Genomic DNA, 14,227 nt, shown 5'->3' on the forward strand with positions numbered 1-14,227 from the left:
TGAAATAAAACTTGTTTTGATCAAAAACAACAATTCCAGGTTCCGGTGGAATGAGGAGGATGTAGGACGTGTTCCGCCGAGGCTCCGCTGGAATGTGACTTTTTTTACACTTTTATATCACACTTTTTAATTCTTTTTGCCGGTATTTATCCCCAACATTAAAGCTTTTCACTACCTGGCAAACTGAGGGAGAGGCAGATCTGGAGCTCGGCTAACGCCCACGACACGGAGCTCTCCCACCTCCGAGTGAATGTTAGCAAGCTGACGCTAACGCCCACGACACGGAGCTCTCCCACCTCCGAGTGAATGTTAGCAAGCTGACGCTAACGCCCACGACACGGAGCTCTCCGACCTCCGAGTGAATGTTAGCAAGCTGACGCTAACGCCCACGACACGGAGCTCTCCCACCTCCGAGTGAATGTTAGCAAGCTGACGCCACTGTCCACTCCCTGGAGAAAGACACGCCAGGACCTGGATGCCTTGTTTTCTTCCTGTGTTCAGTGAGCTACAACTCTGATGTGACACTGGTTTTGTTTTCTTGTCTAACGTTACTCCTTTCATCCTTGATTTCCCCCAACATGGCTCATGATGACTATTTGATGCTGCTGTACTTCAAGCAAACAACTGTAGCACCATAGGTGTATTATTGTTATAAAACTATTGATTTGTGAGGTGCTGCAATCCTTTTTTTTTTCCTTCTCCCATATTATTGTTCAATAAGATTGTTTTATGTAGTGATTTATTAGTCAGCTTTAGTCACCCAGCTTAGGTATCAGCACATTTATTACAGTGTAATCTGATGGACTTAACTCCATGTCTCAATTCCTTCTCCTAAGTGGTTGTAGTTCACTAGTTGTTCAGCAGAGACTCTTTAGAGCTTTAAGAGGTGTGACCGGTTGTTTGCTAGGGGGGTTCATTGCACACATCCCGTTTGGGGGGATGCTTCTGCTAAAGTTCATGTGGTGGACGGGCGGGTGGGAGGGGAAAGGTGTGCGTGTTTTTATGTGTTTGTTTTTGTATTTTCTCTTTTTGTTTTACATCAGACCAGTTTTTCACTCCCAGTTTTGCTTCAGATCATCATCCTTACATAATACTGCTGTTACCTAGCGATGACCCATCAGTGTAACATCATCCAGCGGGTGTGCCATTAGATTCACTAGTTTCAGCTGCAAAGGACTCAATAACCCCATAAAACCAAGTAAGATACTGCACCATCTTTACCATCTTACCATGTTATTTTCTTGCAAGAGACTCAACTCAAAATCTCAGACGTCTCTAAATAGAGGAGGGGATGGGAGGTCAGACTTATTCCTCATTTCAAGGAAAACCTCGGGGTGCAGCTATCCTGCTCCATAAATCTGTTCCCTTTGTGCACTCCAGTACTATCTCTGACCTGATGGTAGATCTGTTATCGTTGCTGGCCGGATTAATCACACCCGGCTGGTCTTGGCTAATATTTATGCTCCCAATTATGACAATGATGTTTTCTTTAAACGATTGTTTCTAACTCTCCCTGATTTATCGTCACACCACTTAATATCAGGTGGAGACTTTAATTTCTGGCTTGACCCTCATCTGGATCGTTCCTCCACATTACCCACATTAGATCTATAAAATAAAAGGTTTATTCATACAGAAGTAGAACAATGGGAGGTATGAAAGGATCAATTTTAGTTTATAAAGAAATATTAAAACCAGATCACATGTAATTATATGAAAGTTAATTTCTGTTGTTTAATAATCTTATTGATTGTTTTATTTAATCTATATATTTACAACTATCAAAACATCTTTAACTGATTCGTTTTTAACGTCATCAACGAGTCACCATGGTTTGTAGTAATAGTAGTAGAAACACTACAAGGTGACCAAACCTCCTGAAAACCCTGTTTTAGCAGTTTTTAATGTCATGAAGGAGTACTAGTACTATCAGTTAACAGCAGTTTCTTACTCTGTGTCTGAGGGTCCAGGTTCTTTACTGAAGTCTGGAGGAAATTCTTTGGACCGGTCACTCCTCATAGACGGACTGATGGATCCTGGAGACTCTGGTCTCTCCTCCTCTTCCTCCACACAATCATCCATCTTCTGGACTTCAGTCATTCAGAGACATGAACCACAAACACCGACCATCTTTGAATCTGTAGACAGAAACTTCATTAGAACACGACTAAGTCATGAAATCAATGTAACAACTTTCCCTGAAGGACTTTGTCCAAACTGGTGAGGAGGAAGAAAGAGGTTTTACTGATACTGACGATGAGACAGACCTGAAGCTGAGTCTCCTCTAACCTGACGCCAACATTTCTGTCCAGGTGGGATCTGTGAAGCCGAGTCTTCACCTGGAGAAGATATGTTCTGTTTCATTAAACACTCAAAGAAAGACTGATGAAGTCATCCAGGAAACCACTTCTTCACTGATTCTCACTAAAGAGCCCCAACCTGAACGTTACCTGCTCCTGTTCAGTTTTCTACACAAAAACATCCCTTTATTTCTCTGAGATCATAAAACAACAGTTTTCAGGTCGGACTTCAGACTCAGTTAGTTTTTCCAACTACTTTGTTAGCTCAACGCTAACTTCCTTCTTTGTTCGGTAAACAAACCCCTGAAAGACTCGCTGAGAAACAGACTTACAAAGAAATGTAACCCTCGTGAAACAAGTGGTTAGTAAACCTGTATCTGTGATTTAGGGGTGTAATGTCACGCCCGGGTCTCGGGTCGCTTCTTCTTTTCCCGGTTAAGACGTCGACCTGAAAAGCGTCTGAATAAAGTAAAGAACTCCTGGAACTGAGACCCCGTCCACACGTAGCCGGATATCTGCGGATATCTGCTAAACCGGAGATATTTTCCTACGTTTTGACCTGTCATCCACACGAAAACGCAAATAAACGAAGGTTTAAAAAAACTCCGGGCAAAGTGAAGATTTTTGAAAACTCCGTTTATGTAGATGCGTGTAGACACACACAACCGGAGTTTTGCGTTTTTGAACGTCACATTATGCGCCAAAACCACAACAAATCTGCTCTGACGTGCAAGTTTTGTTTACTATAGAACTACAGATGATCCAGCATCTGTTCTCCAAGCTATTTATTAAATAAATGGTCTCTGGTCTTGACCACCGCTTACTGCGTTACACCGACGCAGAGCCTACACCGTAGGGTACGCGGCGATGCGCACCGTACGGTGTAGGGCCCGCAGAGCCGCCGCGGAGCCCGCAGAGCCGCAGAACTTCAGAGGTGCAGCTTCCACGGGAGCCGCAGATGATCTACAGGTTAGAATGCTTATGAATGTGGTCGAAAACGCAGATCTTCGGTTACGTGTGGATGCAAATTTTTTTATAAACGGAGGGGGAAATATTCGTTTTTAAAAATACCCGGCTACGTGTGGACGGGGTCTGAATCGTGTGTGAGAGAAAGCTAACGGAGGAGCCGCATCTGTCTGTGGGCCCTCTCGTTAGGGCCCTCTCCTTGGTGCCCTCTCGTTAGGGCCCTCTCGTTGGTGCCCTCTCCTTGGTGCCCTCTCGTTAGGGCCCTCTCCTTGGTGCCCTCTCCTTGGTGCCCTCTCGTTGGGGCCCTCTCGTTGGGGCCCTCTCGTTGGTGCCCTCTCGTTAGGGCCCTCTCGTTGGTGCCCTCTCGTTGGTGCCCTCTCGTTGGTGCCCTCTCGTTAGGGCCCTCTCGTTGGTGCCCTCTCGTTGGTGCCCTCTCGTTAGGGCCCTCTCGTTAGGGCCCTCTCGTTAGGGCCCTCTCGTTGGTGCCCTCTCGTTGGTGCCCTCTCGTTAGGGCCCTCTCGTTAGGGCCCTCTCGTTAGGGCCCTCTCGTTAGGGCCCTCTCGTTGGGGCCCTCTCGTTGGGAGCTCCCATTGGTTTTTTCTTTATTTTGTAGACCAGGGGCCGGATTCACCAATATGTTCTTAAGAACGATCTTAAGAAATGTCTTAAGATCTAAAATTAAGAAGTTCATAAGAAAGTTCTTAAGTGAAATTCCTCAATATTTTCTTAAGAACCTTCTTAAGAACTGTCATTTCTTACGAATTTCTTATTTTTATTCTTATTTTTCCTACTTAAGAATTTCTTAAAATATGTCATTGCATTGCACGCGCCAACAAACAACATTTATATATATAAATATATTATATATACAGGTAGTTTGGGTCTTAACCGTCAGTCACTCACTAAACATGGAGAAGGAGAAAAAGAGATGCAGGAACTTTTCAAGGTTATGGTGGATGAGATTAATATGCGAAAAAAAATACTATTGGGGAAAATTAATAATAATTCACTACCACGCTAACTAACATGCTAACAAACAGTTAACAGGCTCTTTGTGTAATTAATTACAAAGTATATTCTCAAACTATGACTTACTAGTCTAAACCTGTCTAAAATGTGTTGAAAAAGGTGATAGAGTCTTACCTTTTCACAGAAGACATTTTAAGACAGGTCAATGTTGTCTTAAATTTAAGAAAAAAGTCAAGAACAAATTTGAGCTTTGAACTTTTATTTCAAGAATACCATTTATTTTCAAGTTTTTTCTTAAGAAGAACCTTAAGAAGAAAGTTGAGAAAATACTTAAGAACTTTTTTGGAGAATATGACTTCTTCTCTTTGTTCTTCTTAAGACTGAACTTAAGAAAAAAAATGACACTTAAGAAGATTTTTTTTCTTAAGAATGTTTTGTGAATCCGGCCCCGGGAACTGGATCATTCTGAATCCTTGTGAGCAACATAAGAGACGATCGACTGTGGACGGACACGGTGTGGCCGGCCGTGAGGTTACCGTGGTTACCGTGAGGTTACCGTGGTTACCGCCCTCAGAAGACATCAGGACCATGGACTCATTCCATCTATTCAAGTCCAGATAAGACCAACACAATAAAAGCACCCGGGTCGTGTTAGAAACACCAAGTCAGAGAGAACTCTTCTCTCCTTTCACTTTAAAGGAGACGAGCAGTCGAGAGAGAGAAAAACTCACATCTTTCATCTCTGGAAAAAAGGGACACTTTTATTTCAACTTTGTCTTAGTTTATTTCAGTTTTTTGTTTTCTGAAAGAGCTCTATTTTGTAATCTATGTTATATTTTGTTTATGCAAACACTTGCACTGCCATATAATTGATACTGAGGCAATAAAAGTTGTTACTGTTCAACTTCACGTCCACTCTCTCCTCGTGAGTCAGTTCATTCATTCAAGGCATCATCTTTATTCCAAACCTGGTGAATGTTAGTGTCCTTATTATACTTTTGATCTATAGTTAAGACTAAAGGTGCTACAGAAACTTTGTGTTAAAGTCAAGTCTCAGAGAGAAGAGTCTAAAATTTTGAAGAAGATAGAAACTTAGAGCTTAAAAAAGTCTGTTACTGAAATAAATCAAACTTGTAGAATCTGTAAAAATCTTCTGAACATCAGAATCACACACACACACACACACACACACACACACACACACACACACACACACACACACACACACACACACACACACACACACACACACACACACACACACACACACACACACACACACACACACACACACAGGTTGTGTTGTGGTGTTTCCTCCTGTTTTAATTCAAATATCAACAAAGTAACATCCAGAACTCCCTGCCTTTACACCAGACAGTGATGTCAGAGAGTCATGTGACCCTTAAAGGTGAAGTTAGCTGGATGTCAGAGAGTCATGTGACCCTTAAACGTGAAGTTAGCTGGATGTCAGAGAGTCATGTGACCCTTAAACGTGAAGTTAGCTGGATGTCAGAGAGTCATGTGACCCTTAAACGTGAAGTTAGCTGGATGTCAGAGAGTCATGTGACCCTTAAACGTGAAGTTAGCTGGATGTCAGAGTCATGTGACCCTTAAACGTGAAGTTAGCTGGATGTCAGAGAGTCATGTGACCCTTAAACGTGAAGTTAGCTGGATGTCAGAGAGGCATCGCAGGTCCTTCCTCCCCGCTGCATCAGACTGAACAACCAGGCTGATCTCAGTAGCTAACGGACAAGAAATAACATGTGCAATAACAACATGTGCAATATCTGTCTGTTACCTACACTCATCCTACCTGCTTTTTTTCCCTTCGCACTACATTTGTTTCCATCGCAATGTATATACTGTCTATATCCTGTAATTATATATATATTTTTTACTTTTTACTTTTTAACCCCCTTCCCTGCATGAGTGTGTTAAGTTACTGCTGCTGACATGTGAGGGAGTAATAAAGGATTATCTAATCTTATCTTAACTGCTTCCAAAGTCTCTTTTCCTGTGTTTGATTAAACCTGATACAGGAACGTCTGAACACATTTATCTGACCCCAAACTATTTACTTCTTTTTTTTAATACTTTTATCCTGTTTTTTCTCCATTTTATCCCCCGTGCTCCTAGCTGAGTCAGTGCTGGGCGTTGCTCCCTCTCCCACCCCCAGGAGTTCCTGCTCTGAGCTCAGGTCTCCTCCTGACTTGAGGATGAGCAGCTTCTTTCCACCAGACAGGGTGGGGTTTTCTCCGGCCGGACGTAGCGGTGGAAGGATCACGTTATTCCGGACAGATCACCCCATGTGTTTCCCCGGCTGGCCAGAGGGGGCAGTAGAACCAGGACTGGCCAGAGGGGGCAGTAGAACCAGAGGGGGCAGTAGAACCAGGACTGGCCAGAGGGGGCAGTAGAACCAGGACTGGCCAGAGGGGGCAGTAGAACCAGAGGGGGCAGTAGAACCAGAGGGGGCAGTAGAACCAGAGGGGGCAGTAGAACCAGAGGGGGCAGTAGAACCAGAGGGGGCAGTAGAACCAGAGGGGGCAGTAGAACCAGGACTGCTGCATGTTTTTGTGAGGGAAACTCACATTAGCTATCAAGGGAACACGGGGAGAACATGCAAACTCCACACAGAAAGACCCAGGGCTTAAAGTTAAAACAATTCCTGAGCCTGAACTTTTTTCCGGGAGCGGGGGAACATGCGCTCGGCAATTTGGCAAGCAACAAAAATGACATCATTTGAATATTATTTTCCTTTTCAGTATGGATGCTTTTGATATCAAGTTTCGCTAGTTGTCATTGTGTTTGAAAGGGTATAAGATGACCTACAATCTAAAATATGAATATTTTAAAGGTCATAATGTTATATGGGCAGGTGAAACTCAGGCAGGCTAATTAATTGGTGGAATTATTGATTAGCAACCATTTCATTCAGTAAAGGACAATATTTATATATATATATATATATATATATATATATATATATATATATATATATATATATATATATATACATTATTTTTTTATTTTCAAAACACCTAGAGTGCAACAGCTGAACAATAAAAGAGAGGAAAGAACGTGGCTGGCCCTGAGGAGGAGGTTGCTGGTTCTCCCTCCTAACTGGTGTCTCCAGTCCAGTTCTCTTTCCCTTCATAACGACACAATTGTCCAGTAGAAACTTGTGACTTGTTTCTTCTCAAGCTCATAAGACTGCAGGATCTTCTAGTTCCAGCAGAAGTGCTGAAGCATCGGCAAGATTCACTTTTCTGCTTGCCAGATGTTGAGTTGTTACTCTGGCCGTATCATTATCAAAAAAGTGAACAAGTACTTTCATAATTTTGTCCTGCTTTGGCCGGTGCTTCATCAATGTTTAATGAAAACTCTCTTTTTGAGCTTCTCTGACAGACGTTTTTTAAACTCTGGTTCTGTGTCCACACCTGTCAAGTCTCCCGTTTTGGCTGGAAACTACCGTATTTTACCCTCTTTCCCACCGTCCTCCCGTATTAGTATTTTCCCGTAATTTACCGTTTTATAATATAATGATTTTTAAAAAGGGTTATTGTGCCTATTGCGCCTCTCGCAAGGTTAGTGGCAACAAAGGGAACAAACTCGGAACAACAAATCAGATGGATGGATGTAACGAGAGAGAAGACTTTTCTGCCAGAAAAGCGAAGACTGTCTTGTAAATATATCTAAAAATGGGAGCCAGAGACACACATGAGTGACAATGACAAATTAAAAGAAAATGTTTTACTTGAGGACAATCAATTTGTATATAAACTGAAAATATTTAAAATAAATAAATGTGCTTTAATTCCCCTTTGTTTTCATTTAGGCTCTATTATAGGAATTGCATACAGAGGAATGTCCACAGCATTTCAGTGTCAACAAAGGAACATAAAGAGCACATAATTGTAGTTTGTAAGTGATTGACAGGTAGATATTTTAAATATCTTGTAAACCTGTCTGTAAAATGTAATACTGGACCTCGGTTGAGCTGGTTGGACAGCGGGTAGTGGAAAATTTGCCTTATTTTTTCAATCCAAAACTTGACAGGTATGTGCCATGAGTGTTCATATAACTGGCATGATGATTAGAAATGGTCAGGCTCCTCAAAGCTTTTTATCAACCGCTATCTTTCTACATAGATTTACAAGCGGTTGAGCAATAGAGAAGGATTCATCATGTTCAGCAATGTCAGCCGTGGCTGCGCTGAAGAGACAGCAGCTCTATTACGGCTGATTTATGGTTCCACGTTACACCAACGCAGAGCCGACGGCGTAGGGAACGCGGCGACGCGCACCGTACGCCGTACCGTACGGTTTACGCTCTGCGTGGATTTAACGCGGAACCATACTGTAATTTAACCTTTAGCGGGATCTCCTTCGTGGCAAGGTACAACTTTTACCGGCGTAGGCCTACGGTAGGTTTTTAGAGCAGAGCTAAAGCACCTGCTCCCTTCTGGCCCCAGCTACCCAAACAGCTGCCGTCTCCGCCTGTTTCTTCCATCCACGCCCAGCCCCATTTCATTTTCAGTTTTTTATCGGCCAAATCATCCTCTACAGACTTCATGAATGTTTTCTTCATCTTGAAGTCGGTGATACACAAGTGTTCATGTTCCTGAGGGCTAAAGCCACCGCTCTGGGCCCTGCTGCCGTCAAAGACCCGCCCAGCTCTACTTCTGATTGGCTAGTGTTGGTTTGGTTGAGCTAGAGCTGCTTTCCTCTCATTCCATTGGTAGACGAACTCAGTTGACTCAAACTGACAGCCTATCAACACATCTTTATCTGTAAACTGTTAGTTATTCATCTTTTCATTTTTTTTTTTTTAAATCAGTCAAACTTCGCACGCCGAGAAAAAAAAACCCCAAAAAAAACTCCATACGCCGGAGATCCGGCACGGTGCCGTAATACTTTAAGCCCTGAAGACGTTTCACCAACCCCACCCAGGGTGAGGGTTGAGGGTTGAGGGTTCAACCCCACCCAGGGAGCTGGAGTCATGGGCAAATGTGTTTGAGAGTCTCCCAGGCTTCACTGATTCTCTTGCGTGCTTGCTGATTGGGTAACGTACTGCGTCACGCATCGCGTCACTTCCTGGTGTTGCGGTCCGTTGCTGCTGCACGGCGTGCGGGCACAGATCTCTCCCGACTTTTTTGTCTTAAACTTAGACTGTTTTCTGGTAAAATAGCACTATATCTGGTACATTACTGTCTTTATTTCAACACTCGCTCATTTTCTCTTCCGTAACTTTCACTGTCACCAATCACCAATACATTTTCTGTCCGTTAGCCTCCGTTAGCATCTTAGCATGGGCTCTCCGTCTCCCACCGTTTCACCTCTTTGCTGCTCAGTGTGTGAAATGTTTAGTTATTCCTCTGCCTCCTTTAGTGAAGACGGTAAGTGCTTAAAATGTAGTTTATTTACAGGGCTGGAGGCGAGGCTCAGTCAGTTAGAGGTCCGGTTCTGCCAATTTGACCATAGTCCGATAGCCTCCTCAGCTAACCAGGCTAAGCTAGCGGCGGACCGGCCCATAGCAGCTGAGGCTAGCCGCTCCCCTGCAGCTCCCGAGCAGCCGGCCAGTCAGGACCGGTGGGTGACGGTTCGGGGGAAGCGTAGTAAAGGGCTCACGGAACACCACCACCCGCTTCACGTGTCTAACCGATTTTCCCCACTCAGCGACACACCCGTTGAGAAGCCGACCCTGGTGATTGGCGACTCCATAGTCAGACATGTGAAGCCGACTCCAGAGACCATAGTTAGGTGTATCCCGGGGGCCAGAGCGGGCGACATAGAAGCAAATTTGAAGCTACTGGCAAAGGGTAATCGTAAATATGGTAAAGTTATCATCCATGTCGGAGCTAACGACTCCCGTCTTCGCCAGTCGGAAGTAACCAGAATGAATATTGTCTCGGTGTGTAACTTCGCTAAATCCATGTCGGACTCCGTAGGTTTCTCTGGCCCCCTCCCCAATTTGACCAGTGATGACATGTTTAGTCGCATGCTCTCGCTCCGTCGCTGGTTGTATCGGTGGTGTTCAGAAAACGACGTGGCCTTTATTGACAATTGGGAAACGTTCTGGGGAAAGCCCGGTCTGATTAGAAGAGACGGCATTCATCCCACCCGGGATGGTGCTGCTCTTGTCTCTAGTAATTTGGCCTGTTTCATTAGACCCTCTCCCTGACATCGCAGGGTCCAGGCCAGGATGCAGAGCTGTAGTTTAACACACTTCTCTGCTGCTTCTCGAGGACCAACGCCTGCCAACAAAACTATAAGATTACATGATGTAACTGGTAACTCTAACCAGGTGCCTAGCAAAATAGAAGTAGTTGCAGTTCCCCGCCCTCCACTAGTTCACCAGGTGCGGCGTTATAGAGGCGTTAACCAAAATAATCTTGTAAAAATTAAAACCAATGCACATTTGGTACCAATAAGAGACCGAAAAATTAGATGCAGACTACTAAATATACGATCATTAAGCTCCAAGTCTCTGTTAGTAAACGATATAATCACAGAGAGCAGGAGTGATGTTTTCTGCTTAACAGAAACATGGTTACAGGATGAAGAGTATGTTAGTTTGAATGAATCAACTCCGCCCGGCTACTTTAATCATCACATTCCTAGAAACACGGGCCGGGGCGGAGGAGTCGCAGCAATTTATAACTCCAGCAGGGATTAAAGCAAAAAAAATATTTTTGACTGAAAAAAAATTTTCACGCCAGTTCATATGCGGTCGCTTCCCAAAGGTTTCAAGTAAAAAAGTTAAATGCTGTATTAGCCCTTCTGTTTTCTAATACAGCATTTAAGGTGTAATAAGACTTTTAACCAACACTATTTAAATACTCGAGACCAATAGCATTTTATAGGAGGAAGGTGTTTTTGAGCAGTTTTATTATTGTTAGTTTGCTTCTTTTTTTTTGTCCACATCAATTGGTCATTAAAGCCTTAGGCCTGTTCTCCTAGATCTGAGTCGACCTGGTAAACTGCACTTCTTCATCCAGTTGACCAGCTGCTCTGATGTCACTGCACTTGGCAAGGCTCTGGCCAAGGTGATGAAAGCATCCTGGACTGTTTCATGGACAATCAATGATGGTGTTAGTGCAGACAAAGAGATGATGTTATTGTTGAGAGGAAGGTTTTTCTAAATCACATGGCGTCAACACCCCCGTGGGCCTTCGCAATGCTTTGTTTTAATTAAACAGTGGGATTCCCCTGGTCCGCACCAGTTCTAAGTCAGCTGCTAGGCGCCAGCCGAGGTGACAAGGCTTGCCACCCGTCCCTGGATATGCGGAAATGTTACGTAATTGCGAATTAAAAGTTGCGTTCCCTATTGAAACAATACGGACATATATTATGCTCTTATTTATTGATGTCAAAATCTACAGGTGAAGGTCGGAAAAGTTGAATATATCACAAAACTTCATTCGTAGTAAATTCAACTAAAGGTGAAACAAATATATTATTTCCCACTACATTTAAAGTAAGATACTTCAAGCCTTTATTTGTTATAATTTTGGTGATTATGGCTCAGTTTATGAAAACCCCAAATAAAAAATCTCAAAAAATGTGAATATTTTATGAAATCAATAAAGAATTCAACCATCAAAATTATAACAAATAAAGGTTTAACATGTGTTGCTTTGTATGTATTGAGACTATGTAATATATTAGTTTCACCTTTTACATTTAAATAAATTTACACCATATTCTAATTTTCCAACCTTCACCTGTAGCTATATTCTACATCTGGGCTGATGTGAAAAAGCATAGCATAGGAGACTATTTCAGTTAGTTGTCTGTCTGTACAGTCGTGCAAGTTCAATGCTATTAAAGCACTTTAAACTTTAAATCAAAGCATTTAGTTTTTTCATATAAAATAAATACATTTCTATGCAGTTTAGACGTTTTGGGGATGTTGCCTTTTTTGGCGCCTGCGCTGCTGAAATCAGGCGTTCCTTATTTTTATTTCTGAAAGGTGGCAACCCGCGTTAACGGGTCCCCGACGGGCGCCGCAGCTGGGGAGATCCGCGAGAAGGGCCCGGCGCCGCCGACCGCCGTTCCCGATCCCCCCCGCCTTCCACGCGGCGCAGGACACCGCCCCGCAGAAAGACCCCCGCCCGACGACGCGCGAACGCCGTTGGACAGAGGCCCCCCCGCGAGGCGGGCCGGACGACCGCGCCTCCGGCGGCGGGGAGAGGAGGGCGACGGGGCGACTGCTCCCCCAGCCGCGGCTCGAGCCCAGCCCCGCTTCGCACCCCAGCCCGACCGACCCAGCCTATCCCGAAGTTACCGCCTCCTCTGCTCTGATTGGCTAATCCAAGGCACCGGCAGTTTTATTGGTTTACAACAGCGTCAGTTTAATGCCTAACATGATTTCATTGGATAGTCTAAAACTATACCACAACAAAACTCACATGCAAAGTTTTTTTTTTTTTCCCCCATTTTCCAATTGACGGAAATCCGTCCAGAGACGGAGAACTTTAATCCCTGAACTCCAGTCTCCAAACAAAAATTGAACCTAAGTGCAATCATAATACGTTTGAAAGCCTCACGCTTAGTCTGAAATTTCCGAGCTGGAAATCAGAGAAGCCAGTTGTGTTAGTGGTAGTGTATCGGCCCCCTGCTGGCGCTTATCTAGAGTTTTTGTCTGAATTTTCAGATTTCCTTTCTGGATTATTGATCAGTACAGATAAATTCATCATAGTGGGTGATTTTAATATTCATATGGATGTTGAAAGCGATAATCTTAAATTAGCTTTCAATTCTCTTCTAGAATCAATGGGTATCTCACAAAAAGTGGACGGGCCGACGCATTGTTTTGGTCATACTCTCGATCTCGTTCTCACCTACGGTGTTGAAACTGATGGTCTGTTGGTGTCACCTGTTAACTCCCTTTTATCCGACCATTATTTAATAACGTTGGAATTGAATGTTGTTGATGTTGAAGTGCAGGGCAGGAGGTATTATTTTAGCAGATGTTTGTCTGATGAAGCTATTGCTAAATTTAAGGAGACCGTTGCTCGTCTTGCGACAGTGGAAAATAGTGAAGCCTCTACTGAAGCAATAGAGGCCAGTGACCTGGGTTCTACCTCTGATGTTGATTTTCTTGTTAGTAACACTGCTGATCTGTTGCACTCAGCTTTAGATGAAGTTGCTCCTTTGAAAAGGAGGGTTTCTAGCCACAGGAGCTTAACTCCCTGGTACAATTCAGATATTCGCATGTTGAAACAAAGCGTGCGTAAAATGGAAAGGAAGTGGTACTCTTGTAGGTCTGTAGACTCTTATCGTGAATGGAAAGATATTCTAATAGTATATAAAAAAGCCATTCGCAAAGCAAGAACAGCTTATTATTCAACGTTGATAGAGGATAACAAAAGTAACCCACGTTTTCTGTTCAGCACTGTAGCCAGGCTGACAAAGAGTCACAGCTCTGTGGAGCCGTGTATTCCTGCAGCTCTCAGTAGTGAGGACTTTATGAGCTTCTTTAACAGTAAAATCACGAGAATTAGAGAAGAAATCAACCAGCCGGTTGTGGGCGTTTCTTCAGCTTTAGCGACTTCCCTAGGCTCTGACTTGTCTCTAGACTGTTTTGATCCTATAGACCTCCCTGAGCTGACCTCACTCGTTAATAGAGCTAAGTCTACCACATGTATGTTAGACCCCATCCCGACTCGACTATTCAAACATATTTTTTCTCTTATTGGTGTGACAATACTGGACCAAATCAACCTATCCCTAAGCTTAGGATATGTACCACAGGTTTTCAAAGTGGCAGTAATTAAACCTTTACTTAAAAAACCTTCCCTTGACCCAGACACCTTAGCTAATTATAGGCCAATTTCTAACCTTCCATTTGTATCTAAAATTCTGGAAAAGGCAGTTTCAAGCCAGTTATGTGACTATTTGTATAGAAATGATCTGTTTGAAGTCTTTCAGTCAGGGTTCAGAATGCATCATAGCACAGAGACAGCACTGGTTCGAGTTATGAATGACCTT

At 43.4% G+C, this 14,227-nt stretch overlaps 1 long non-coding RNA gene and 1 pseudogene across 1 annotated transcript in view; both read right to left on the reverse strand.

Moving 5' to 3' along the window:
* The window catches only part of LOC133423115 (NACHT, LRR and PYD domains-containing protein 12-like), a 464,316-nt pseudogene that overhangs the window by 10,263 nt on the left and 439,826 nt on the right, over positions 1 to 14,227 (reverse strand).
* LOC133423162 (uncharacterized) overlaps positions 1 to 14,227 on the reverse strand; it is a 31,846-nt gene that overhangs the window by 1,781 nt on the left and 15,838 nt on the right. Inside the window, exons 2-3 of the long non-coding RNA XR_009770805.1 lie at positions 2,268 to 2,339; positions 1,952 to 2,138 (exon numbers count right to left, since the gene is read on the reverse strand). This is a non-coding gene — a long non-coding RNA (uncharacterized LOC133423162). The remainder of the gene's footprint in view (positions 1 to 1,951; positions 2,139 to 2,267; positions 2,340 to 14,227) is intronic.

This window comes from Cololabis saira, chromosome 22, assembly GCF_033807715.1.
Source record: "Cololabis saira isolate AMF1-May2022 chromosome 22, fColSai1.1, whole genome shotgun sequence".
NCBI lineage: Eukaryota > Metazoa > Chordata > Actinopteri > Beloniformes > Belonidae > Cololabis > Cololabis saira.